The 27,872-nt window shown below is 41.4% G+C and overlaps 1 protein-coding gene and 1 long non-coding RNA gene across 6 annotated transcripts in view; one reads left to right on the forward strand and one right to left on the reverse strand.

Annotated features, from left to right (window-relative positions):
* PRKN (parkin RBR E3 ubiquitin protein ligase) overlaps positions 1 to 27,872 on the forward strand; it is a 1,176,340-nt gene that overhangs the window by 548,909 nt on the left and 599,559 nt on the right. The gene's annotated exons all lie outside the window — the stretch shown is intronic.
* On the reverse strand, positions 19,118 to 25,631 carry LOC120400718. Its single transcript, XR_005596024.1, has 3 exons — positions 25,589 to 25,631; positions 23,463 to 23,628; positions 19,118 to 19,381 (listed from the first exon to the last, which is right to left on the reverse strand). It is a non-coding gene; the product is annotated as an uncharacterized LOC120400718 (long non-coding RNA).

Raw genomic sequence — 27,872 nt, forward strand, 5'->3', positions numbered from 1 at the left:
GTGGGTGAGGTAACATCTTCTATTGGACCATCCTCTGTTGGTGAAGAGACAAGCTTTCCAGCTCCACGGAACTCTTCTTAAGGCCCGAGAAAGGTACTCAGAGTGTCACAGCTAACTATGAGGTGGAACAGATTGTTAAACATAAGGCATTAACAAATGTTGCAAGAAGCCATTCAAAATGAAGTGGTGTTTTTGTCTCTTACCATTTTCTGTGTATGTTAATTAGAGAGCATAGTGATCACCTAGTTTCACCCAAATAGTTGTTGGGTGCAAAAGCACCCTATTGCACCTGGGTAAACACTTTTCACAAATTGATCACTTTTTATCTAACTTCTCAGTCCGCAGCCACAAAGGAAACCTTCAGAACACCTTCAAAAGATGAGCCTGGGAGCATAAATTCATAAAGCTGCTAGACAGACTGATTTAATGTCTCATTACTTCAATCTGTAACCCACTAAGGTCAGGTCTATACATACAGTGCTGCAGCGACACATCAGGTAAAGACACTTTATGCCGACTGGCGAGCACTCTCCTGTTAGCATAATAAAACCACCTCCGCGAATGACAGTAGCTATGTTGGTGGGAGAAGCTTTCCTGCCAACGTAGTGCTGTGCCCACAAGCACTTATATGTTACGCCAACATGTCACTCGGGGGTGGATTTTTAACACCCCTGAGCGACATAAGTTATGCCGACATAGGCTGTGGTGTAGACATAGCCCATTTCTTCTTTGTCCTATGACTGCAGAGGTGGTAATTGCCCACTTCGTTTTCAATGGTTTGAATTAGTGGAGCGGCACCTAAATACCTTTAAAAAAATCTGGGTCAGAGACCCCTGCCAGCTCCCACACAGAAGAAATGTAAGTCTGCTCTGCTGTATACAGTATATGAATTACAACAGTGTGCACGTTCATTTCAGTAAATGCTAATATCACAGCATACATTAGGAGAGGACCATCAGCTCACATTAGGGGGCTATTTAGAGTATTATAGTGTCTGTGGCTCATGCCTAGAATAGACAATATGCGAGTGGGTATTTAACTCATAAAGGAGTGTGAACAGGGTATAATGGAGTCTGCAGATTACATGTGTATAGTGCATGGCAGTGGCTGATGACTCTGGTCCATATCCAGGAGAGGTGAGAAGTTGGCATTCATGGCTTATACTGGGTGGGTGACCCGGACTGTGGGGCCCAAGTCTCCCACCCATATGTTGTGGATGAGTGGCAGCTTATTGGCCAGTATGTAGAGTATAGGTGGGAACTGTAGGAATCCTGGGCATTCTTGAGTGCACTTGAAATGGCTAACAAGAGGTTTTCATAGCTGGAGAAAGAATATGTTTCTGAAGTCTCACAATGCAAAAAACAATTTGGTTAACATCCAATTTTTCAAAAACCACCACCAATAAATGTCTCCTCTGGCCTGAGGATAAACATAAGAAACCTCATGCTGAAACAGAGGTTTGGGTTTGTCTGAGAACTTTGGACCAGCATATACAACAATCAGGCTTATAATGGAAAGCATCTTTCAACCCGAACTAACAATAGTGTTGCTCTGTAATCCCTTTTTAATTGCTGTATAACATTTCAGTTTGATAGTAGAAAGTGCAGTTAGATCGCGCCTATGAATGGCTTCAACTGCCTACTTGGATGTCTAGCGTTGTGGTAAGATTACATTTTCTTTTTTTATATTTGTTTATGATTAATGTAAAGAAAAATCCCCTTGTCTCTGAAATAGATCATTGTGAATTTTATGACCTAGCTTACCAGCCTTTTAATTCATGGCAGTGTAGAGAAGAAGGAAGATTAGTTTGTGCAAGATTAGAAAGGCATGTGGACATTTTTTAGCACGAAGATAACAGACATAAAACATCTTAAATAGAAGTAAACAAGACCTATTTTTCCCTTCATTTGGTATGATGAAACATATCCAAGACAATGTTTCTTCTCCAGCAGCTCCCATATTTATCCTGCTTTTGGAATCAGTGGAGTATCTGTTCTCCTGCAGATGCTCTCCCAGAGGAGAGTAGCAGGTAGTAGAGTGTTCAGCTCCAAGTACTGATAATACACCCAAAGACTCTCATAAAGTATTTTTAAATCCAGATTTGTGCACTCTCTCGCTATTCCCCTCTCCCCCATCATTATCCTATCAAATTCTCTTTTCCATTCATGTAGTTCACTCACTGACATCCTAAGCCAAAACTCTAACCAAAATAAATGTGCAAAACTCTTGGGCACCAAACAAAAAGCATATGTGAAAACCATCTGCAATAAAAACAAAAAGCAAAGAACTGATACAGTCAGAAAAGAAAACTGCAAGCCGTCTGTTTCATTGGTGCACCAACACACACAATCATAGCTCCGGAGTTTGTATTTTAGAACAACTTTGATGATGCATAAAGTTAACACTGTTTCATTAGCAAATTTACAGTGGTCTTTCTTTGCTAGCAATATGACCTCTTCTTTTAAATTTAGTATTGCTTAAAATAAAGGTAACCAAAAAGTGTTCACATGGTGTCTATGAAGTAAAACAGAGCACACTGCCACCTTCATTATTTCATTCAAAGATGCAGCTCACAGAGACCACAAATCTCTATTATTTGATTTGCTATCTTGTTGTAATTGGCCTCAGTTTGCCTTTTTCTAGGTAAACTGTGTGCTGCCCTCAAGTTCCTGGTAAAAGTGCGACCCTCCGTTGGACAGCATTTCTACACCCGTTACTTAAAAAAGGGAACTTCAGTTGAGAACCCTTTCTATGGATTTAGTAATCTTAATATTCAAGACAGCCTTATAATAAGTCATGCAAGCCTAAACAAATATATAATTTGCTCAGAATAGGGCTGTGTTATGAATATTTATTAGAGGGACGGGGTGTTTGTTTTTTTATAGGTTTTGATAATCATTCTTTTGTTAACTTTGACTCTCTTGCCTTTTCCCTTTATCCCTGTCCTTACTCCTTTTAATTTAACCCTACCTTTTCCTTTAAATGTTTGATTTTTCGTGCAAATGGTTGCTTCTTGGTTCCTTTAAAGTACAGAAATTGTAAGTGTTCCAGAAGTCATAAGGGCTGTTTATTCATTTATTCCTCTGATTACTGAATAGAGGCACCATGCATTAAGTATCTAGGATAGCTCAAGAAGACCAGCAGGCTGAGAGCAGCCATCAACCCAAGGAGCACAAGCTTAGCCATAGAGTCACATTGCAGGAATAGGAGCCAAGTGGATTCTACCACTCCAAGGCAATCAGAGATGCTGCTGAAGAGGGCTATACTCATTCACACATTTGCTGCCTCTTCCTCTCTCTTACTTCTCTTGGCATAACTAGATGCACTCTTTCTCTCTTCTACTTAGGGGACCCAGCCCCTGAACAACATATCTTATGGTAATTATTATATACAAATACCTACATGCCGTATTTTCCTTGAATACTGATATTAAGTTACAACTCTAATTTTAGAATATTCCCCTGAAAATTGCTTTTTTTGTGTGTGGCAATTTTGTATATTTATGCTAATTACAAATCTGCTATAGATTATTGAGACGTGTTAGACACACATTGGCTAGACATTCTTTCTGCTACCACAGCACTTAAGTGAGACGGAATATTTCCTGAGTTAACAGACAAAGTGTCCTGGCCCTCTAGTCTTTGTCTTAGCTAGTAGCCATAGAGGCAGGGGGCCTTCAGATGATGATGGAGATAGCCCAAAGGAAAGTTATATTTCCTGTCTGTTGCTTTTAATGTACTTAGCATGAATTTTAACTGAACAGCAAGTTCTAGAGACCCTGAGAGAAGGGACTGGGTTTATGTTCCACCTAAAAGAAGTACATTTAGTTCAATGTAACTCTTCCTAGTGGTTTATTGGCATTTGACCCCACCCCTCCCAAACAAACAAAACACCAAAACCCTCAAATGAGGGCTAATTTCTCTGCTAGTGCAAACTGGTGCAGCTCTTCCAGCTTTAAGTGAATTTTCCTCATTTACACCTGCAAATAATTTGTCCCAAAGCCCTTTAAAATTAACAAGTCTTATGATGTATTGGTTTCCATAAAAGCAAAACCGGCCAAATTACTGATATGTCCTGCCAAACTGTTCATATAGGGTATCTGGACTTCTAATCATCATTATTATTTTAAAATTGTTCACAAATACACATGATGCATTTTTCTTTCAGTAAGAGGCCTTTTTTGGTTTCAGTGCAGTACCATCATCTTAATCACAGCTGGACAATGACACAATGCATTTCAGTTTGGATAAAATAAAGTTCATGCTAATCTGTAAAGCTATGAATAAATGCTAAAACCTACTGTCAATCCACAGGATGGATCAGAACTGTATCTTTGCGCAGCTGTCTGTTTCAAAGCACTGAGTAAAATGGAATTCAGAGACCTTGCTGAGTACAGATCACATTTTGAGATACCTGACTTAAAAGAGTACTTAAAGGTCATCAGGCCTGATTACATTCTGTTCAACACAATAAAATGCAGCCAAGTGTAAATTATTATTGAGCGAATTATGAATGATTCATGGCAGATTTTTCATTAGTAGGTAATGTCTCCTTTGCTGTAAAGTCAACATTATGATCTTGGCTGCTATTTCTTTGAATTTTTGCTATTTAGTTAAATATGAAAAGAGACATTTATTTGCACTACCTATTTTTACATTAACTTCACCCAGTGGCCTAGCTATATTTAAAACACACCATAAAAGCTCAAACCAACTGATCCCTTAGCTATTTTAGAAGTCCAGATAACAAATGCAACAGGAATGCGACAGATGATGCCTAACAACTTTTTATTATCCTTGATGTTTGTTATATTGGTGAGGCAAGATTTTCAAAAGCAATGCAGTTATTATGGATTACTTTACTGCATTGTTTTCTATTAGTCTATTACTACTTTTTATTCTCTGCATGACCACCTCCACCCTCTTTATACTTCACAAAGGTTTCAGTAAAAAATTCCTTGCCTGCTCTTTAGAAGATAACCACTTCTAAGGCAGTCCATTGAGAATCAACACCCTTTAATGATGTTTGTTATGCAGCCAGGAAAGGGGGCAGAGAGGAGGGGTGTAAGGGATGCTTAATTTAGCATTGTGGGAAATAAATGCCAGAAATACAGTTTTATCAGATTTGATTGAGGTTTTCTCTCCTCCACATGCTATCATTTCATTAATGATGTATGTGAGCCAACAAATCTCCACTTTGTGAGTGCCTTCAGCCAACCCTATTCAGTGCCGACATCCATAAAGGTTCATCAACAGAAATCTGGTCTTGGCACATCAGTAATTCCCTGCTTTAGTGCCCAGACCTTCTGTTCCTTGGTGCCAGATGCATTTTAGCTCATGATGAGTTTCTGGATACGAGTCTTGGCAATCAGAACCTGCTGGGTTTTTGTTTTCCAGGGGTAAGAAGTGAGAAAGCTATGCCTCTACCCAGAAGAAAGAGAGCCTTTGCCCCAATGCTATAACCACTAATTTTCTCTTGATTTAGGAGCAGAGAACAAGGAAACACTATGTTTCCTAGAATATGGGGTGAGGAGAAGAAAGCCATGGGAACCAACTGGAAGACAAAAGAAAAATGTCAGATTTTTCTGAAAGGCTGTAATTCACAGCTGGAAAAAAATTACTTTAGATCATCAGTGTATAGCTGCCAAAGAAAGAAACATCGTAAAATGAGTAAAATAGGATAGGGAAAATAAGCTTTTTTTCAATTAAATGTAATTGAAATAGATTGTAAATCTCTTTATGTTGGGATTTACATAGATCTGCATTATGGAAAATAGCAAAGAGTCACATCCAAGATGAGTGACCTGGAGGATGTAATTATTCATTTCTGGAGAAACTAATCAGAGGATCTGTGGTGATTTGTTTTGTTTGGAATGTTTTTTGTACCTAAAAGGCAGTCATCTCAAACAGAGTCCTACAGATGAACAATGTAGATTCACAGAACAAAATTTCAAGTGCATACTGATGGCTCTGGTTCTGACTGAGCTATATTCCCAGGTTTTCAACAATTCATTCTCTGATCCTGATCAGGTTGAAATTTTCAGACCTGGAAGCCTGATTTTTCAGAGGTGCTGAGTGCCTTCAAATCACACTGATTTCAGGTATGTAGTCAACCGCTGCGAGTGCTCAGCATCTCTTGAAAACAGGTTCTGGATATTGAAAGCTAGGTATCTAAATCCATATTTACTTATCTGAACAAAACAGGTTTGATTCTGCAAAACTTAGATCAATGAGAGTAGGTGCTGAGCACCTCTGAAGGTCAGGCCAATTTTATTTAGATGCCCACTTGTAAGATCCCATGTTTGACACTGTTGACTTTAATGTTACTTCCTCAGTTAACTCTGTAAAACCATAAATGACATTTCTTTGTCGCAGAGGAGTGGTAGGAGACATTTTGATTCCTGTTTGTGAAGTACATTGAGATCCTTGAATGGAAGGAACTAGAGCTTAAGAGCAAAGTACTACTGATATTCAAATTGCCTTATTGTTTGTTGTTAGAAATAGCCCTATTGTTGACATACCTGACAGGATAAAGCAATTTGGATGGGCCCTGAGTCATATCATGATGTTGTGCTAAATATGACCAGGGTTCAGCAAGATATTTAAGTATGTGCTTAACTTTTAGTTTGTGCATAGTTTCCAATGACTTCAGTAGCACAACTTACATGCTTAAGGTTATTTACTGTGTTGTTGTAGCTGTGTTGGTCTCAGGATATGTGAGAGAGAAGGTAACTCACTTTTGAAAAGTCACCTAGCAAACTTAATCACAGAGCTAGGCCTAAATACCTTTAGAATCTGGGCCTCTGCTCCTAAGTGGATGGTGAATGTGAATATAAGGTAGAATAATGCCTTGCTCAAAGGTGTTTTTGGTTAAACAATTCAAGCACTCATGAAGGGGAAACAGTGGAAATGAATACAAAACATGCTTGCAGACTATGGCTTTCATTACTATGGTAGATATTTCTAATGTGAAATATCTGTTTGAAAAGTACTGCCACTACCACTGACAGCAGAGCAGAAACAAAAACAGAATAGTGGAGTAAGGTTTCTAGCAGGATTTGTAAGAGTAATAACCTTGCACAGCAGAAGACTTGGGAAGTTTTCCACAGATGCTGTTCTCTTGGTTGAAAACCACTATTTTAAAAATCATTAAATGCCCAAACCAATTTATCTTGGAGACAGTGGGAGTCTTTCTATTAAACTTTATGGAGCTGGTTCAGCCCAGAAAGCAGAACCAAATATTGACCAGATACCTGACCTCAAAACTTCTCAAAGCGTATATTGTCCAATTGCTCTGCATGTTGATACAGTGCTGAATTATATTAACAATTAGTCACCAGTATACATAAAAATTGTGCAAGGTCTTGACATTTCTTTTTAAGTTAGTATCTTTGTTGGCACTCTCTACAGCAGAGGTGGGGAAATTACGGCCTGCGGGCCACATCCGGCCCGTGGGACCCTCTGCCTGGCTCCTGAGCTCCTGGCCCGAGAGGCTAGCCTCCAGTCCCTCCCCCTCAGCCTCAGCTCACTGCGCCACTGGTGCAATGCTCTGGGCAGCCGGGCAGCACAGCTGCAGAGCCGCAGCCTGACCCGGTGCTCTGTGCTGCGCGGTGGCGTGGCTGGCTCCAGCTGGGCGGCGCGACTGTAGCACTGCCAGCCACTGGTGCTCCAGACAGCGCGGTAAGGGAGGAGGTGGGGTTGGATAGAGGGCAGGGGAGTTTGGGGTGGCGGACCGGGGGTGGGGGTGGATAGGGGGGGGGCGGTCAAAGGGCTGGGAACGGGGTTGAATGGCTGCAGGGGTCACGGGGGCAGTCAGGAAGGAGCGGGGATTGGATGGGGCAGTGGGGAGTCTGGAGCAAGGGTTCTGGGGTGGTGAGGGAGAAAGGGTTGTTGGATGGGGCGGAGGGGGAGGGCAGTCAGGAATGAGAGGAGGGGTTGGATGAGGCGGCAGGGGGGCAGTCGGGGTGTGGGTTCTGGGGGACAGGGAGTGGGAGAGTTGGGTGGGGCAGCGAGTACTGGGGGGGTGGGCGGTGGGGGCGAGAAGCAGGGCCCAGGCCATGCCAGGCTGTTTGGGGAGGCACAGCCAGCCCTCCATACAATTTCCGAAACCCGATGCACCCTCAGCCCAAAAGGTTTGCCTGCCCCGGCTCTAGAGAGCCCCCCAGAGAGGCTCCTCAAAATCATAACTGAAGCACATAGTTGGGGTGGTGAAAGGAAGCTTCTACTTCTTTTGCATATCCTGACTCATAGAATAGAAGTAGCATATAGAATCATAGAATCATAGAATCATAGAATTCAAGATCAGAAGGGACCATTATGATCATCTAGTCTGACCTCCTGCAAGATGCAGGCCACATAAGCCGATCCACCCACTCCTTAGCAAGTGAACCCTGCCCCATGCTTCGGAGGAAGGCGAAAAACCTCCAGGGCCATAGCCAATCTTCCCTGGAGGAAAATTCCTTCCCGACCTCAAATATGGCGGTCAGCTGAACCCCGAGCATGCGGGCAAGACTCTCCAGCCAAACCCTCTGGAAAAGGTTACATCATACCAGGCACATAATTGACCTATTGACTAAGCCCGTTATCCTATCATACCATCCCCTCCATAAACTTATCTAGCTTAATCTTAAAGTCGTGGAGGTCCTTCGCCCCCACTGTTTCCCTCGGTAGACTGTTCCAGTATTGCACTCCCCTGATGGTTAGGAACCTTCGTCTAATTTCAAGCCTGAATTTCCTGACTGACAGTTTATATCCGTTCGTCCTCGTGTCCACATTAGCACTGAGCTGAAACAATTCTTCACCTTCCCTGGTATTTATCCCTCTGATATATTTAAAGAGTGTAATCATATCTCCTCTCATCCTTCTTTTGGTTAAGGAAAACAAACCGAGCTCCTCAAGTCTCCTTTCATACGAAAGGCCTTCCATTCCTCGGATCATTCTAGTGGCCCTTCTTTGTACCTGTTCTAGTTTGAATTCATCCTTCTTAAACATGGGAGACCAAAACTGCACACAATACTCCAAATGAGGTCTCACCAGCGCCTTATATAACGGGACTAGCACCTCCTTATCCCTACTAGAAATACCTCGCCTAATGCAACCCAAGACCGCATTAGCTTTTTTAACGGCCACATCACATTGCCTACTCATAGTCATCTTGCGATCAACCAGGACTCCTAGGTCCTTCTCCTCCTCCGTTACTTCCAACTGGTGCGTCCCCAGCTTATAACTAAAGTTCTTGTTAGACATCCCTAAATGCATAACCTTACACTTAGAAAAGTCAGGGCATCTAGTTCATCCCATATATAGGATAATTTTTTTGTTTAAACTCATTGCAGTGTGCCATTGCTCTGCATTAGTGTAAATGCAGCTGATGAAAGATTGTAGGAAAACATACATTTGGACCTTCCTCTAACACTGTTAAAGACTTAGTGGGTCTGGGTTATAGTGTGTGTGTGTGTGTGTGTGTGTGTATTTACTGAATTCTGGTTTTATTGCATTTAAAAATAAAAAAATCTCTACTGTTGAAGGCTACATGGCTTTTTGGTGACTTACTAAGGTTATAAACATCTAGTGGAAATATGTACCATGATCAAATTCTGTTGATGGCTAAGATTTCTTTCTTCTGATGACAGAACAAACACTTGGAGGCCATTCTTTATCTAGATAAATATATTTTATTTTTACCACATGATAACCTCATTGATACTGAGGACAGTTTGAACCGCAGACTATAAGGCGCTCACTTGATGCTTGGGTTTCATATATTAATCAGTGGCTTTGTCTAGTTATGGTTCCTTGAATGAGTAACAGAGGCTGGTTCCAATTTGCATAGCAGTTTTCCCAAGCTGGTATTCACATCCGATAAGTTCATGTGTGGCACTTTTGAGCTCCAATATACAGGGATTATCTGGGTAACTATTTCCATCTATTTAGGTGCTGTAGAGTATAAGTGGTCTATCCTTTTGTTATAAAGGGAGGTCAGCAGAGAATGTTTCCAGTTGGAGGCTTTCTGTGTGGTGTCTGCCTCTCTGAAGTCCTCTAGAGACATCGCCAAGGAGTTGGAATTGCAAAGCCCAGATACCTTAATCATTCCTTATGTTTTATCACCTTAATCTTCACATGACTTGGGCCAATGTAGAATTGGTTCCAGTTTCACAGACCAAGTTATGAAATGAAGTTTCTTTATTTTGTTGTTTTGTTAGCTGCTGGGTCCCCACAAAATAAATATGCCATGATCCTAGGGAGCTGTTTCTAAGAAGAACTCCTTAGCTTGGACTGTATATTCATAGTTTTGATTTTGATTCCCAAGGCAATTTCTCAGTTGTATCCCAGTATCTTTAGAGGAGGAATCACTGCTTTCTCTTTCACTTGTTTTAAAGGACCTGTTGACAGTTGATTGGAAACAGTGTCTTTAGGTGCTTGAAAGTAACCTATGTCTTTCTGACTAAGCTTTGATCAGTCCATTTTGCCTCATTTTGGGTGGAACCTGTTTAATCTGAGGAAGTGTGCAATGGTATAGCTTGTGCAGTGGTGTAGCTTGATCTGAAAGAGTCTAAGTATGACTCCTTTCAAGTATAAATGTAACAGTTCTGAGAGGAGAGGGGTGGAGATATATATATAAAAATCACCAAGAATAACAACCATTAAATTGATAAAGTACAAATATCTGTCTAGCAGTTGATTAACACAGTATTTAAGGAGAAAGTTCAGGTACTGCGTATCTCTGTGATGTCCTCAGCAGGAAGCAGACAACTGGAATCACTGATAGAAGTGGGGGAAAGCACAGTTAATCATTTGTGGATATTTACACCTTTGCTGGTTTCTTTCACGGTACAAAGGCATTAGTGAAAGTGACAGAAACAAGTTATGAGCCATTTACTTGGTCTATCTGGAGGGATTTAATCTCATTTGGGTCATGGAGTTGAGTATTCTCTGGGAATTGGTGCTACTGTGATAGGACATATCTGAAGGCCTGAAGTGCAGAGATAAGAGTTTAAGTCCAGCTGGAATTAGAAGCAATAGAATTAGCTGGATTGTAATGCCGTAAACCTTTTGGTTCAGATCCTGAAATGCCTGTGGATAGCAGTTCAAATCTCTTCCAGATGGAGTTTTGGCTCTGGGATTTATTCATAAGGCAAACATTAGTGATGTCAAGGACTTTTCTGGAGTATGCACAATAAAATCAGCCTTACATGATTCAGCATACATTTTTCGTTCAGTTATGGCTTTTTTTTAATGTGGGTATTTTTTGTTTTGTTTCAAAAGGCTAATTTTCCACTTCACTGACACTGACATGTTTGTTTATTTTTTAAAGGAAGACCCGGAGAATGTTTGAAAGGTCAGTGCTTTTATAATAAATGAGGCAAGCCTGAATGTGGTTGGCACATGCATATCACTTTGAGATAACAGGGATTGCTATCGTGAAAACCAAAACACTAGACAGAAACTATAATAATTTATTTCCACTCAGTTTAAGCCCATTTAGCTTTTCAGGGAAGTGTTTTAAGATAGTGGCTGAGTGGAGACCCACCAACACATACGTATTTTCCATAATGCGGTATATTTTCTGTGATCATGCAGTATAATGAGACAAATGTAACAATGCATGAGTTGATAGATTAGTGCTATACTTGCATTAGGGATGAGAAGTTAATTGCAAACTGTGATTATAAAAGACTTAACAATTTGTTTTTCCGTATTTAAAATCATGTCAGGTTTTCCCCAGTGTAATAGGAAGTATAATCTCAATTAAGTTTAAATCTGCTCAACAGAAGTAAAATATGCATACACACATGCAAAATTTTGCTTAGGGTATGGAATTGATATTTTATTTTAATTTTTTTTTATGAAAGACCAGTAAAAAAAAAAAAACCCGCAAAAGTTCCATTGAATTCAATGCAAAATATTCTTGCCTTGTAACAATAATAATAAAATCGATTAGCTAAACCCAGGTTTTCTGTAACAATAACAGCTAGCTCTTACATACCTCTTTTCTTCAGCAGATCTTGAAGCAGTTTACAAAGAAGGTAAATGTCATTATACCCCGTGGTGAGCTCCAGGATAGAAGACTATGGAGATCTGTGGTTGGCGGCCCATACCCCGGTTGGGGTGACGGGCATGAATGAATGAATGATGATGAATGAGCTCCAGCCAGTTCGCACCGGTTCACAGGAACCGGTTGTTAAATTTAGAAGCCTTTTTAGAACCGGTTGTTCCAGGACAACCGGTTCTAAAAAGCTTTTAAATTTAACAAAGGCTCGGGCAGCTGTCCACCCAGCCCTGGCCCCAGCTCACCTCCCCCTCTCCCCTGAATGCTCCGCCCTCCTTCTCCTCCCCCTCCCCTGCTTCCCGCGAATCAAATGTTCGCGAGAAGCCTGAAACAAGGAGCAGGCAGGTAAGCCGGGTGTGGGGGGGGGGTGGACGGCGCGCGCGGCCCAGTCCGGCTCCACCTGGCCCCGGCCGAGTGCCCCAGCCCGGTCCCGGCCAAGCACCCCCACTTCCGGCCCGGCAAGTCGGGCCCCGCGGCGCTGGCGGCTCCGGCCAGGCCTGGGGAGTCGGGCCCCGCGGCGCTGGTCCCGGTGCTGGCGGCGGCTCGGCCGGGAGTTGGATCCCACGGCCCCGGTCCCGGTGCTGGCTGAGCGGCTCCGGCCCGGCCCGGGGAGTGGGATCCCGCGGCACCGGTCCCGGTGCCGGCCAAGTGGCTCCAGCCTGGCCTGGCTTGGGGAGTCAGATCCCGTGGCGCCGGTCCCGGTGCCGGCCGAGTGGCTCCGTCCCAGCCCGGCTCGGGGAGTCGGGCTCCACGGTGCCGGTCCTGGTGCTGGCCGAGCGGCTCTGGCCCAGCCCGGGGAGTTGAGCCCCATGGCACCGGTCATGGTCCCGGCAGAGCGGACCTGGTCCCGGCCCCACACAGTGTGGTAAGGGGGCAGGGAGAAGGGCGGGGGTGTTCGGTGGGTTGTGGGGTGGATAGGGGTCAGGGGCAGTCAGAGGGCAGGGAACAGGGGATTGAATGGGGTCAAGGGTCCTGGGGCGGTCAGGAAGGAGCAGGGGTTGGATGAGGTGGTGGGGGCAGTCAGGGACAGAGAGAAGGGGTGGTTGGATGGGGTAGGGGTTCCGGGGGGCCATCAAGAACGAGAGGAGGGGTTGGATGGGGCGGCAAGGGGCAGTCAGGGGACAGGGAAGGGGGGGAGATGGGCCAGGTGTCCTGGGGGGTTGTCAAGGAACATGGGGGGTTGGATGGGGCACGACCCCCCGGGGGGGCACGACCCCCTTGTGAGGTGAGGAGGAGGGAACCTGTTGTTAATATTTTGGCAGCTCATCACTGATTATACCCATTTTACAGACAGGGAACTGAGGCACAGAGAGGTTAAAAAGACTTGCCCAAGGTCACTCAGCAGACCCGTAGCAGAGCCGGGAATAGAACCTAGTGTCCTGATTCCCAGTCCAGAGATCTAGGCACAAGACCATTCTGCCTCTCTACCATTATGCATGACTATACTGCCAATATGCCATCGCCTCCTCCCCCAGGGGGAAAAAAATATGGGACCTATGAAGCATGTTAATGTTTTTTTCACTCTATTAACTACATGCAGATTAATAGTTATTGTACATAGATATAAATCTTTGCTCTTGTGATGGGTGATATCGCAGGTTGGGTGGCACCTTTACACGGTGTTTGTCCCTTGTTTGGGTAGGATGGGTAAGGACCCTAGCAAGTTAAGTCCTATTCATATATCAGGAATCAGAGAACTTGGGGAATATTTTTTTTTAAATTTGTTTAAATTGTTAAATAGTTTTATTAGATTTAAGTCTATTGCCTCAATAGACAGTAGCTCAGGAATACTGATTTTGGCTTAGAATGTTTTGTGAAGTTCTAGAAATTCTAGAAGAGAAAATCCTATAGTTTGTATTGAGAATTCAGATATTGTTAAAGAAATAAGTATCCCTAACAAGTGAATTAAAAGGACAGTTCAACTATGTAAAAGTGCACTTTCATATTCAACAAATCTGCTCACTGTATTCCTAGTCAGATCTATTTTTAATATAATTATATTTTACTACTTTGGACTCTGGTTGGCACTGCAGAAGTAATGCTGCTATGAGAGAGCCAGCTAGATTCCATTTCAGCTTGACTATAAAAAAAAAAAAGTTAAATTAAGACTTCTGATTTTTTTTATTACACACCTTGATTTTCAGGCACAGATTGTTAATTATCGCCAAGGAAGGCACAGTGCATCTTGGCAGAGGAGGTATATGTGGGTATACAAAGGTGACTTTGAACTATTTGTGTGTTCTTCCAGCCTTGGCTGTTAGTGCGATGGTCTTTTTTTTCTGCGTATCTCAGGGCAGATTATGTCAGGTGCTAGTTTTCAGGATAAAGGGATGCACCATATCAACTATACTGGCAATTAAAAATAGTTTACTTGCAAAACTTTCCTGTAGTTATATACTCTGTAGCATTCTTTTCTCCCCACCCCCATACACACAAAAGTGTAATTGTCCTGTTGTAGAGAGGCAATGGCTCTGTAGTGTTTTGTGATCTCTGGTCTTTCTTTGTTTTAAAGTAGAGTGTATAAAATAACCATGAAAGATGTCTTAGACTTGCTCATTATATGGAAACTGAACATTTGAAAAGTTACCTGAGTGTAAAGAATAACTTTGTAAAGTTGAATGACTGGAGTGGACTACTACTATGTGTCTTCAAAGAAATGCTGCATATTTTGTTTACTAATACATGATATGCTGTACTGCACACTTACATTCTTCTTAAAGTTGAGTTTCCAACTTTAGATTCTCTCACATTATTACAGCTTATATGGACACTGATTTCTTTGTAAATCAGAAGTTTGTTATAGCTAAACCTGATGATGATGATATAAATGGTTAAGCTAGTTCATTGACACTGACTTGTGAAATATTAATAGTATTTATTCTAATTAATCACCTCAATTTCTTTTTCTTTGGGTCATGTTTTAAATTAAACCAGGAACAGGGCAAACTGCATTGTGGTGATAGCTAGAACATTATTCAAGAGTGTTTAGAATTTTTTAATGAATCTGTCATGTCTTTCATTACATGTAAAAGGAACCAGATACTGGCAAAAAATGTTATAAAAACAAACAAGCAAACTCTCTATTCATAATAAAATGCAATGAAGACTGGTTTAGAAATTCAGATTAGTTTACAATAGCTGTCAAGATATTAATAGTAGTAGCCTAAGTTTATCTCTGAGAGCCACAGTCTCTCTCAAACTAAAAAAGTAATTAGCAGACTAGGTTCTTACGTGTGGACTTAGTTTGAAATGGATTTGTTTGGATGTAAGTGATCACCTCCATAAATGACACAATAGATTCCATAATTGCAGAAATTAAGATTTAATAGATTGGTAATATAATCTGGTACTGATTGAACTCAGCTGTGTTGCACACAATAAATGACATTTTATATTTCTACAAGGGGCCTGTTCCTAGTATAACTCTCAAAATATTTTGATTTGGGGTAGTTTAAAATATGACAGCTATTAACAAAATTGCCAACATATCATCATTGTGCAAAACTGAAGTGAATGTATGTGTGCCATCTATGGAATTAAGAGAATACCTCCTTCCACAATATCTGGAATAGGGACCACATATGTTTTCAGTGTTGTACGTTAGGTATGTTTTGACTGCACAGTTAAACCAGGGTGATTGGCACCCAGGTCTGAACATCTGGGTTAGCTTAGCTTGGATGTGAGCATCCCCACAGCAAAAGCTCTACCTGAATTACAATGTACTTACTGTTTCTGCACTGCCCAATGTGTGTCTGGGGGTGTATCCCATGGTTCTTTGTGCTGAGACACTCTAGGATTTTTTCCCAGTCAATTATGGGCAAACTTATAATATCCTTTGTGGGATATTATGGGGAAAGCATTTGAGAACTGTGAGTACTCAAGTAAATTTTGCCTGCATCCTCGCTGCAAAGTGGGCAGGTTCCTGCCCAAGTTATAGTGTAGCCTGAGCTCTAACCCACATCCCTAGCTGAAGCTTAAATCACCTCCAGACCCCGATTAGAGGTTTCTCTATGTGGACAGTAGGGAGAGAGAAGTTGTTCTAAAAGCTGGTAGGAGCCCAGGTTACCTGCAGTGAAGCCATACTCTTAGTGTGTTTATCTGAAAGGATCTAATGTGCTAGGTGGATCTCGGACTTCCTTGACCTTTAGGCCCTGTGCAATTAACAGAAACCCTACATTTAATCCCTCTTGCACTTGAACAAATAGATTTTATTGAAAAGGGGATACTGCTTGCTCCTCTTCATTTCTGTCTCTTGTTTTTTTCTAATTTTCCAGCTTTCAGTTCCATTTTCACCCTTTCACTACTACCTCTGGACTTATATAAGAGTACATTTAAGCAACGTTTGCTCGTTCAAATATCTACATGCCAGTTGAACATTTTATTTGATCAAGGGATCCTGTCACTAGAATTTTCACTTACTTCCATGGTATGTTAACGCTAGTGAAATGCTACTTTAAAATTCTCAAAAGAGTGCTCTATTAACTTCTTTGTGGGTTAATAGGAATTATGCTGTTGAGTGAAAATTGTATTTTCTGAAGAAAATGAGTTGGCAACATAACCTTGGATGAATATGGGAATAATGTCTGAAGCTAATTTAACCCATCTGATGCATATCCTTGTTTCTGCAAATCCTGTTATTAAAACAAAATGAATTAGTTCATATTGACCTGTTTTCTAAATGGTGTGTGGTGGTGCGTGTGTACTGCAGTAAAACAATAGTGGCATCCGGGGGGAAAAAATAGCATTAGAGATGTGTCCTCAGGCTTTAATATACATTGCATCTTAAGTTTTGGTTTGTTAAAGTTTTCATTCTCCCATGAGGGCATTCCTGCTTAAATTGATAAGCTTTTGTCTGTCAGTATTGCTGAACATGTATAAAATCTGAAATTGATTATATACAAGTCTGTTTTCTACAAGTATTGTATGTGTAATCTTGATTTTACAGTTTTATTTTGCAGCAGCTGAAAAGTCTGGCTGACCATCTTTTGCAAAGTTGGTTCTTCACCAGTGACAATCTTATTTTAAGCCTTTCTGTTGATTAGTTAAGAAATTTGTTCTGAGAATCTGTCCAGCATCTCACTAATCCAGCTTTGTCACGACAGTATCAGAGAGTCTGAAAAGTGCTCCGCTGATGAGCTCTCCCGGTATTCTCTTCAATGGAAAGACTTGGATTTCATCTCATTTCATAGGATACAAAACATTTCATAAACAAAAATATGTAAAACAAAATGATTTGCAATTATCACACTTGAATTAAATCTTAAATCTTAAATCTTTGGTTTATTATCTCTTGTATGGTTCCGTACAGCACAGATGAATTTACATGACAAGGTGTCTAGTTAGCATTATTAACAAAAGTGCTACTTAAAGTCCTTGGTTTGTATATTGACTTATCTTAGTTAGCTCTTTAGAGGGATTTCTCATATGTAAATAACTTTAAAAAACCAACAAAAACCTAAGAGCAAAAGTTAGATCTAGCCACAGATTATGAATTCCTCAAAGTGTAGGTCTGATTGGATCCATCTCTACTTGAAAAATTTAAAGTTGTTAATGTTTTGCTTAAACTAAGGACACAATGATGACTTGGGTGCTGATATGACAAAATCACAAACATTATTGATAAAAAAAAATAAATAATAATCCCCGTTCCCCCACACCAAAGATGTATTCTTTTTTTGAAGGACGGTCTCTAAGGGAAAAAACTAACTGCTAAGAGAATGGGTTTACAAGTAAAGGGTAACAGATGTATCATACTGGCCTGTGAGAGCCCCTATCCTTTGAAATGTGCTCTCCTCCTTCAAATCCGTTGACCTCTAGGGTTCTCTGTGAGGCACATGTTTTTATGAAGGTTGCTGAAGAAGCAAATATTTTTAGGGGTGATTTTTAGGGCAGGTGGAGAATAGCTGCATAGCTATTTTGTAAAGTGTGCTGCAGGCTGTTTTTGTAGCGCTGTGGTTATGGTGCTGCTGTTTGTTTTTCTGATTCACTGTATCTTTGACGTGTTTATCCGGGTGCCAACAGCTTGAAATGGTGGCCTTTTATTTTGGAATACCAAATAAATTTAGAATTGATAAAGTTTTCACCTTTTTAATTGCTTCAGTACTCCAAGACTGCAGATGAGACCAGTATTTTCAGAAATGGGTGCCTAAAGTTGTGTGTACATATTTAGGCATCTAAATGCTCGTTTTTCAAAAAATATTGTGCACTCAGCAGTTTCCATTGAATCCTGGGTGAGTGAAGAACAGGCAAAGTATTAAAGCATTGGGGAGAATAGTGTCTGGTAGCATTACATACAGGTTTTCTTTTGTGTTTTTCTGTGCCCATCAAAAATATATATCTAAAAATAACCTAAGAGTGGGAACAAATGGGTCAGGTGACTGGGATGTAGAAACTTTCACCTTTGGCTTGCTTATTTGAATGTAGTCTAGGTTGTTAGTGACCAACATTTGTAGACATTTGATAGCTGATGAGGAACTGACATAAAATAGTTGATTTCATTCTAGTACCTACTGGACAAGTGTCCATTTTGCAAAAACCACCGCCAATCTTGGCACTAATTGGCATCCTTGTTGGCTTTTTCAACAGAGAGGCTAACGATTAAATGGGCATAGAGACTGACCCCCCTGAGCCCTAGAGATGATTTTCTCCAGAACAGGATTGTGACATAGTGGGTGAAGTGATGGGAAGCTTCCACAATCTCTGTCCGTGCTGTGCTGTACTTCTGTGGGTGAAGAGGGGGCTTCATCTTCCAGAGCAATCAGCCTGAAACCTATCATGAATTAAAATAATGTTTATAAAATAAGGGTTTGGCTGAAAGACTATTTACTGATTTCCAGAAGAAGCACAATAGTTACATGGCCTGGGACCTTCCTACCTAAGAGACCATCTCTCTCCCTGTGCCATGCTATCACATTTGAGGTCAAGGTGGACACTAGAGCAAAGACTCCTTCAGTGTAAAAGAGATGGGGCTGCCAGCACAGCATTCTTGGTGAGGGGGCGCCTCCTTGGCTGTGCTGTCCTGTCCCACACAGTCCAAAATAGCCTGAAGTAGTGGACCGCTCATGCAGGGCTGCAGAGCCAATTTATTGGAGCACTGGAGGAGGGCTGAGGCAGTTAGAGTAGGATTTCTGTTTTGAGGAAAATGTGAAATGGGATGGAATTTCGAATTCACTTTGAGTCTGCTGACAGCTGATCAGTGTGATGTGGTTGGGAGGAGAGCAAGGGTAAGCTCTGCTGCTGGATTGATTGTGAAACTTCTCTTTGGGCTTTCAGAATTAAACCAAGGTCCTCCATAGCTCCGGATGGGTATTCTTTGGTGTAGATTCTTTTAAACCTAAGTAAACATTGAATATTGCAATTGAGCTTCAGATAACATTTTGATGATGCTCACACACCTTACAAATCATCAGCTCTAAGTTATTTACCACAGTCGTCTTTGGCGCTCTCTCCACTGATCATAGATTCAGAGTGATGTGTAAACACTTTGGGCAAACAGTTAAAAATCTCCTCATTGCAGAGTGCTGAGGGACAACTCTTTATGTACCATATGCACCTCCGCTTTATTTGAAGGTGGAATGAAAACTTTGAAGTAATTAAAATTAAAAAAAAAAACCAAGGAATTGAACGTGGTGATTCAGACAGCTTGGGGAAAAGTATCTCCTATAATTTTGAGAGTTCCAGGTGCACTTTCAGTTTCCTTAACTACAGTGTAAACCCTGATTTTGGTGTCCAGCAGCGTTAAGCATTGAGACCAAAAGAAGAGGAGAGAAGAAAAAATGTCTTTCTTTGTAATGTGAATGTGTTAGAATCAGAATTAGTTCTGGCTGTGTTTGATAAGTGTGGAAGTTTTTGAAATCTATTAACTAGAAGGTAGATATTTCAGCTTGTAATATGAAAGGAAGATAGACTCAGGGCCAGGTCCTCAGCTGTAGCTCCACTTACTTTAGTGGGATTATGATGATTTATATCAGCTGATGATTTTACTCACTATTTTCTGTTTAAAGCCTTTCCTGCAGCATGTGACAGATCAATAAACAGATCATGATTATATTTCTCTTCCCATAACCCATGTAGTGTTGATTGCAGGTATTTTGCTACCTGCCTATCAGGTATGAAGACACATTTAGATTTGTTGAAGAATTTATTATGATGACTTATTATGGGTACACGGGCCTTGCACTATACAATTGTTTATGGAATATGTTATGGCACTCTTTTCTTATTCTAGCCAATTTATGGAAAATGACTCTTCCTTTTTGTTCACATTTCCGCATGTTCTTCTTGTGCCAGTCATCCCTTGGTGGCTGCTTACTACAGGACTTCTTCCTATATTCAGGATTTTTAGTATGTAGTTACCATCTGTACCAGCCAAATTTAATATTGATTTGGGTTTTATATGAAGAGATCATATGCCTGAGATTGAATGGTGACATCAGTGAACTGGGAGAAGATGGCATCCTTAATCATCAGCATGAGTGAAGCAAGTTCAGGTGTTTGTCCCACTCACATGCTGAAGGAAGCTGTATCTTTGTTGAATACCATGTAAAATGTGTTCAGTCCATATTCAGAATCATAGCTGCCTTATGGAGTAAAAGTAAGGGGAGTCCCTTTGTCCAAAGTTAATTCATCCTTCCCAAACTTTCAGCACACCATAATTCATTGTATCCTCAAAAGTCCCAGGGTAAAAGTACCTTGTGCTTTACTATAGCCTTGTAAAATAAAGTTTGCTTAGCCAACCCCAGTGAAAAAAACAGCCTGCTAACCAGAGGTGGAGTTTATCTTTTGAATGTATTGATCTCTCTGACTCAGTGACTTGCAAGCTCCTTTGACTCACAGAGATCTCAGGCCATCCAGCAGAACTCTTAGAAAGAATTTCCTTCTCAGCCTCCCTTTGACCATGAAAGTTAAGTCTTCTATTGCAGCAGCTGCAGCTGAGCCCAGATAGTCCATTTCTTGCCTCTTCTGTATGTATTAACCCCTGACATGGGTTTATACACCCCATTGCACTGTCATTTATGATCAAACAAACAGCAGCACCATAACCACAGCGCTACAAAAACAGCCTGCAGCACACTTTACAAAATAGCTATGCAGCTATTCTCCACCTGCCCTAAAAATCACCCCTAAAAATATTTGCTTCTTCAGCAACCTTCATAAAAACATGTGCATCACAGGGAACCCTAGAGGTCAACGGATGTGTTTTCAATTACTGTTTGTTTATTGAGCTGTGAAAGGGTACTTGATACTGTCCAAACAAATAAGGAGTTGCACCGTGTACCCAAAGTATCCTGTTTTGTGAAAATTGTTAGCCATTCAAAATGCTTAACACTGCATTCCATGCATACTATAGCCGGTAGGTAATGGTCAGTCTACATTGTGTTTTCCTCATATAAATGACTATAATTTTTCTTTTGGGAATATTTCATTGCAGAAATATGTTGATTTCAAGCAAACCAGCTGCTGTTACAAACTGTATTTCCTAAACACTTGTATTTGCAATCCCCTCCAAATTTTTGTTTGGTCATTAGAGCAGCATCTTGCTTGGTAGTGGGGCAGATCGTCTTTTCTTCTGCAAGTTTTTTTTTTGTGTGTGTTCATGGCTTGGCATCGTTAACCATGACAGCTTCACTAGAATCAGTTTATTGTGGGCGAGATCCAGACATTCTTCTCTCAAAATCTTTGTCTTCAGATGCCAGCCTCTTCTGGAGCCAGAACTCACATCTGAACATTTTGTATAGAGCAATATAGGACACTGCTAGTATAAGAGTTTTTATCTTGCAAATTTTCACATGAGTAAGTCATTACTCAGGTGGCTTACCCAGGGCCAGCTCTAGGCACCAGCGTTCCAAGCATGTGCTTGGGGCGGCACCTTTCAAGGGGCGGCACTCTCTTTTTTTTGCTTGGGGCAGCAAAAAACCTGGAGCCGGCCTTGGGCTTATCCCATTGATACTGGGGAGATTATTCATGTAAATGAGGATTTGTATGATTTTGCCCAGGTTCTATGACTATAGCCCTACTAAATTCACGGCCATGAAATCTGCTTTCCCCCTGTGAAATCTGGTCTTTTATGTGCTTTTATCCTATACTATACCAGTTTCATGGAGGAGATCACAGTTTCTCAAATTGGGGGCCCTGACCCAAAAGGGAGTTGCAGGTGATCATACGGTCATTTTAGAGGGGATTGTGGTATTACCACTCTTACTTCTGCGCTGCCTTCTAAGCTGGTTGGCCAGAGAGCAGCGGCTGCAGGCCAGGCACCCAGCTCTGAAGCAGCTTCCCGCCAGCAGCAGCACAGAAGTAAAAGTGGCAATACCATACCATGCACCCTTATTGCTACGCTGCTGCCTTCAGAGCTGGGTGGCCAGAGAGTGTCGGCTGCTGACTGAGGGCCCTGTTCTGCAAGCAGCAGTGGGGACGTAAGGGTGATGTTACCATACCATGGCATCCTTACTTCTGCACTGCTCTGCCTTCAGAGCTGGGCTCCCAGCCAGCAGCCACCAGTCTCCACCTGCCCATACACACTGACAATTATTTTATGATAACATTTAAAGTACTGTAAATGGAACAAATTGTAAAAAGACTAGTAAAAATCTCCTGGATAAATTGGTAACTTCTGTATATTTTCTTTCTTTTTTGCTTTTAAACAAGGTATCTAACATTGTTTGGCCGCTCTTTGGGGATTTAGAGCAATATATTTTCATAAAACTGGAAGCTGTTATTTATGTGGTTTTATGTGGTAGCAAAGTAATAATGTTTATATGATGATGATATCTGGGCATTCACTAGAAATATAATAAGCACCTTATCTCATTTAATAAACACAGTCCAGTTGCATGCATAATTATCAAGATATAAAGCAACCTGAAATAAATATGAAGCTCTACATTATAATAAATGTTGTTATTCAAATAGATTTACTTATTCTGAATTTAAATGAGATCTCCAATCTCTTAACACTTAAAGCACATCATGTGGTCTTTGCCCAACTCTCATCTGGGTAACTGCAGACTTCACTCACACAGCAGCTAGATTATTCTTAGTAAAGAGAGCTTGAAAAGCTGAAGATAATCAGATGGTTCTCCTAAATTAAAACTGTTACAGCGATTTATTTTTATGAATTCTTTATCTGTAAGTCTTAATTTGTCCTCTGCATTACTGCTTTAGTAAAAAGAACGAAAGGCTCTATTTGGATGTACCATCCTTGTACCATGCTCGGAACAAATGTGCCCTCATTCAGCAATGGAAATTTGGCGTACATGGGGATTATTAGAGGAGGGTAATATTCTTGTTTAGGGGAGCTGAGACTGGGTGAAGGTGCTGTTTTACCACTGGTGAACGTTCTCAACATGATAGCTCTGACACATATCTAAACTACTGTATTGTAGGTGTTAATTACATTGACAAAAATGTGATACCTTCAGTCCAAATCCTTATTCATTTCTCTGTGCATATCCAGGAATAAATCCTCCCTGCTCTTCCCTTTCATGGATGGACCTCAATTTTGTCAACCAGTCCACTCTTGTGTATGTCATCTGCCTATCTTTCACACCTGCTCTGGGACATCCATGAAGCTGCAGGGACCTTTAAAGTGAAACATACAAAATGATGATTAATACCACAGCAATACCATCTAACCATTAAAATCATGAAAAAATCAATAAAAATAATAATTTTAGTTCCTTTTCAATTTCCAATGCCTTCTTGCAAGGCATTCTTTGGACTTGAGAACTGTTATGAGAATTCTCACAGTGTATAAGAATAAGAGGTGTGGAGGCACTAGATTATTGCAACAATAGGATTAGCAAAGGGGCAGGAAGAGAGGAAAGCTATCAGTGTAACTGGACTAGCAGAGGTTACTTATTGAACGCCAATAGGCTGCTGAAAAACATTGCTTTGTGAAGGATCTCTGCAATGAGAGCAGAGGCAGTTTTCAAAACGGGGAAGGAAAAGGCTGATAATTGCCCTATAATTTTTCTGAGAGGTAATATTGAAGGACCAGCTCCATGAATAGAGAATCTATGAGAGCATATATGCAGATGTAGGAAAACATGCATTGCCTCAAAATGTGATTGCAAGGCTCAAATGCCTGTTTTATGAAAGCCTTTCAAACATAAGTAGTGAGAATCAGGAGAAAATAATGGCTAAGATTAATTGTTTTCTGCTAAGATGTTATAAAATGCACTTGATGTCTTACAGCACGTTGGGTAAGCAGTGTCACTATTCCCCCAACACTCATGGCCTGTGTTAAATTGTACACTATTTTGCTGTTGGAATATGCCCATGAAAGATGGAATATATTGCAAGTAGATAAAGCAGCATGTTAAGAATGTGCAACAGTTGAACACTTGGGCTGACAGCTGTAACATAAATGCTTTGGCCATAGTGTCCAGCGTAATTCCTTGCAAGGACATATGGTTAATTTTTTAGACTTTTTGCACTGATTTCTGTTACTTTGTGTTCAGCACAATTTGCACAGATAAGTGATTTCTGGCAAATTTAACCCCTTGTGCAATGAAGTGCAGCAAGTGCAACAGACAAGTCGCCAGCAAGAGACTGAGGGATGATAATGGTGGAAAGGCCACAATTGTATCTGTGATGCCAGAGACCACACTCCCTGCTGGCCCTGTAGCAGTGGAGACTGGCTAATCACACAGTACAAAAAGCAAACCTACTCCAAAGAGTGGTTTCAGCACCTTTTGTATAGGAGATATTTTGTTGGTGGGTGCAAGGAATTAGAAGCATTCTGGGAGGGCCAACCAGTGCTTAGCACCCCAAATTTATCTAGAATATCAAAGGCAATAGAGGATATTCTCAAAAGGAATGTGAGCAATTGCCACTGGACTTGGCTTAGATATTCTGTAGGACTTCCTTAGTGACTTGTGTTCTAGTTTGAATTCTTATGCACTGGACGTTATTCCTTACATTACTTTAAAAATCTTTTTTGCATTAATGTTTGTCCCTCAGTTGGGTCATTTGCTCAACATTTTAATGATTTATGTCACTCATGTAGATATTAGTAGGTACAAAGATGTGTTTTAATGATATTCTACTGCATATTGTTCACTGGGGAAGAATATAAACCAGAGAAAATACAAAGCATTAAATACATGGATAGTTTCCAGCCTTCTAAATGATTCAAACTATTTGATGAATCACTGAATTCTATTGTTGACCTCTGTTTCCGACCTTTCTCTGATTTCACAGGTCAACAACTCAATCTAACTACTGCATTTTGAATAATTTGTCATCTGAGATCTCTAGAACATCTCTCCAGTTTTCGTTTTTTTTAAAGTGATGATTGCAAGGGATCAAAATGCAGCTGCAGCTTTTAAAATAAAGTTAAACCTTTACTACTGCTGAAAAGCAGTCCCAGTTTAATCAAGTTTCTGCCGATACATTTTAAGGGCACCTGAGTCCTCCCTATCTTTCCTGTCTTTATCATAGACCTACGATCCAATATGCCTCCCACCCTCTCCTCAAAAAACCACAAAACAGAAAAAATAAAAACATATATTAATAGTAAAAGTAAATTCAACTATACTGTTTATTTTTTTCTTGTTCATTCGTATTCCAGTCTTTTATTCTGCTCTTTTCCCTTTTACACATTTGGAAAAAAAAATGGTGGTGTTTTTATTTTGATCTGCAGCTTTCTCTAGGAGCCATGTGACTACTACATGAAGGACAGTCTCTTTAATCTTGCAATCAGGAGGTTTTTCTCCTCATAATACACTCTGAATAATGTAAACTAATCATTATAAACACTGTAATGTGCAGTGTGTTTCAACTGTGCGACTGATTGGCTGATTTGTAGTTTGACAGATTTTTCTAAAGCTTAGGAAAGAACAAAACAAAAATTGCATTTCAAAGAGCTTATCTCACTTGAATTTGTGTTTTTATTTTGGCACAATTATACCAATGACATTTAGTACCAGTATTGTTAAACAAATGTCAGCATTTTAATTATATTGCATTTTCAAGGGTTTATAATTTTTGCTGCTATACTAACGTGGAAAGTTAGATGTAAGATTTCAGCTAAACAGTATCTTTTTAAAATATGTGAAATTATTATTAACAACACTTTACCTACCATAGCATCTTTCATCTGAAGAGCTGCAACTTCTTCACAGATTTGGATGATAAGTATTAACCTCATTTTGCTATGGGTCAGTTTAGATATGGACTAAGTGACTTTCCCTTAGTTGCTCAGCATGTCAGTGATAGTCGAGAACAGAAAAAACGGTTACTTACCTTTGTAACTGTTGTTCTTCGAGATGTGTTGCTCATATCCATTCCAGTTAGGTGTGCGCGCACCACGTGCACGTTCGTCGGAAGATTTTTACCCTAGTAACACTCAGTGGGTCGGCTGAGCGCCCCCTGGAGTGGTGCCATTACGGCACCGGATATATACCCCAGCCGACCCACCCGACCCTCAGTTCCTTCTTGCCAGCTACTCCGACAGTGGGGAAGGAGGGTGGGTGTGGAATGGATATGAGCAACACATCTCGAAGAACAACAGTTACAAAGGTAAGTAACCGTTTTTTCTTCTTCGAGTGCTTGCTCATATCCATTCCAGTTAGGTGATTCCCAAGCCTTACCTAGGCGGTGGGGTCGGAGAGAGATGTGGCGGAATGTAGGACCGCCGAGCCAAAGGCTGCATCATCTCTAGATTGCTGGACCAGAGCATAGTGAGAAGCGAAGGTATGAACCGATGACCAGGTTGCCGCATGACATATTTCTTGTATTGGAACGTGAGCCAGAAAGGCAGCTGATGAAGCCTGGGCTCTGGTAGAGTGGGCGGTGAGATGGCCCAAGGGGACATGAGCTAAGTCATAGCAGGTGCGTATGCACGCTGTCAGCCACGAGGAGATCATCTGCGATGAAACGGGAAGACCTCGCATCCGGTTGGCAACTGCAACGAACAGTTGAGGGGACTTGCGGAATGGTCTTGTCCGATCTATATAAAAAGCCAGCGCCCTACGAACATCGAGAGAGTGAAGCTGTTGCTCGCGTGAGGATGCATGCGGCTTCGGAAAGAAAACCGGGAGGAAGATATCTTGATTGTTGTGGAAAGCCGATACCACTTTCGGGAGGAACGCTGGATGCGGACGTAGCTGCACCTTGTCCTTATGAAAAACAGTATAAGGCGGGTCCACCATGAGCGCTCGCAGTTCAGAGACCCGCCTAGCCGATGTGATGGCTACCAAAAAGACTGTCTTCCAGGACAGATACAGCAGCGAGCAGGTGGCCAACAGCTCAAAGGGTGGAGACATGAGCCTGTTGAGGACCAGGTTGAGGTCCCAGGTTGGAGTCGGGTGGTGTACGTGAGAGTAGAGACGCTCAAGGCCCTTCCAGAATCTAGCGGTTAATGGATGAGAGAAAACTGTGTGCCCTACCTCGCCTGGGTGGAAAGCGGATTTGGCCGCTAGGTGCACCTTCAGTGAGGACAATGCTAGGCCTTGCTGCTTCAGGGACCAAAGGTAGTCGAGGACAACTGGGATAGGGAGCTCCAAAGGGCAAGCGTTGCGCGCCTGAGCCCAGCAAGTAAAGCGCTTCCACTTGGCTAGGTAAGTAGAGCGAGTGGAAGGCTTTCTGCTGCTCAATAGGACATGTTGCACAGGAGCAGAGCAGCGCAACTCCGATTCGTCTAGCCACGCAGGAGCCATGCCGTGAGATGAAGGGCCGTCAGGTCTGGGTGACGGAGATTGCCGTGATCTTGGGTTATGAGATCCGGATGAAGCGGCAGAGGAATCGGACTGGCTATGGAGAAACGGAGCAGCGTGGTGTACCAGTGCTGTCTGGGCCACGCTGGCGCAATCAAGATGAGA

Source organism: Mauremys reevesii, linkage group 3, assembly GCF_016161935.1.
Source record: "Mauremys reevesii isolate NIE-2019 linkage group 3, ASM1616193v1, whole genome shotgun sequence".
Taxonomy (NCBI): domain Eukaryota; kingdom Metazoa; phylum Chordata; order Testudines; family Geoemydidae; genus Mauremys; species Mauremys reevesii.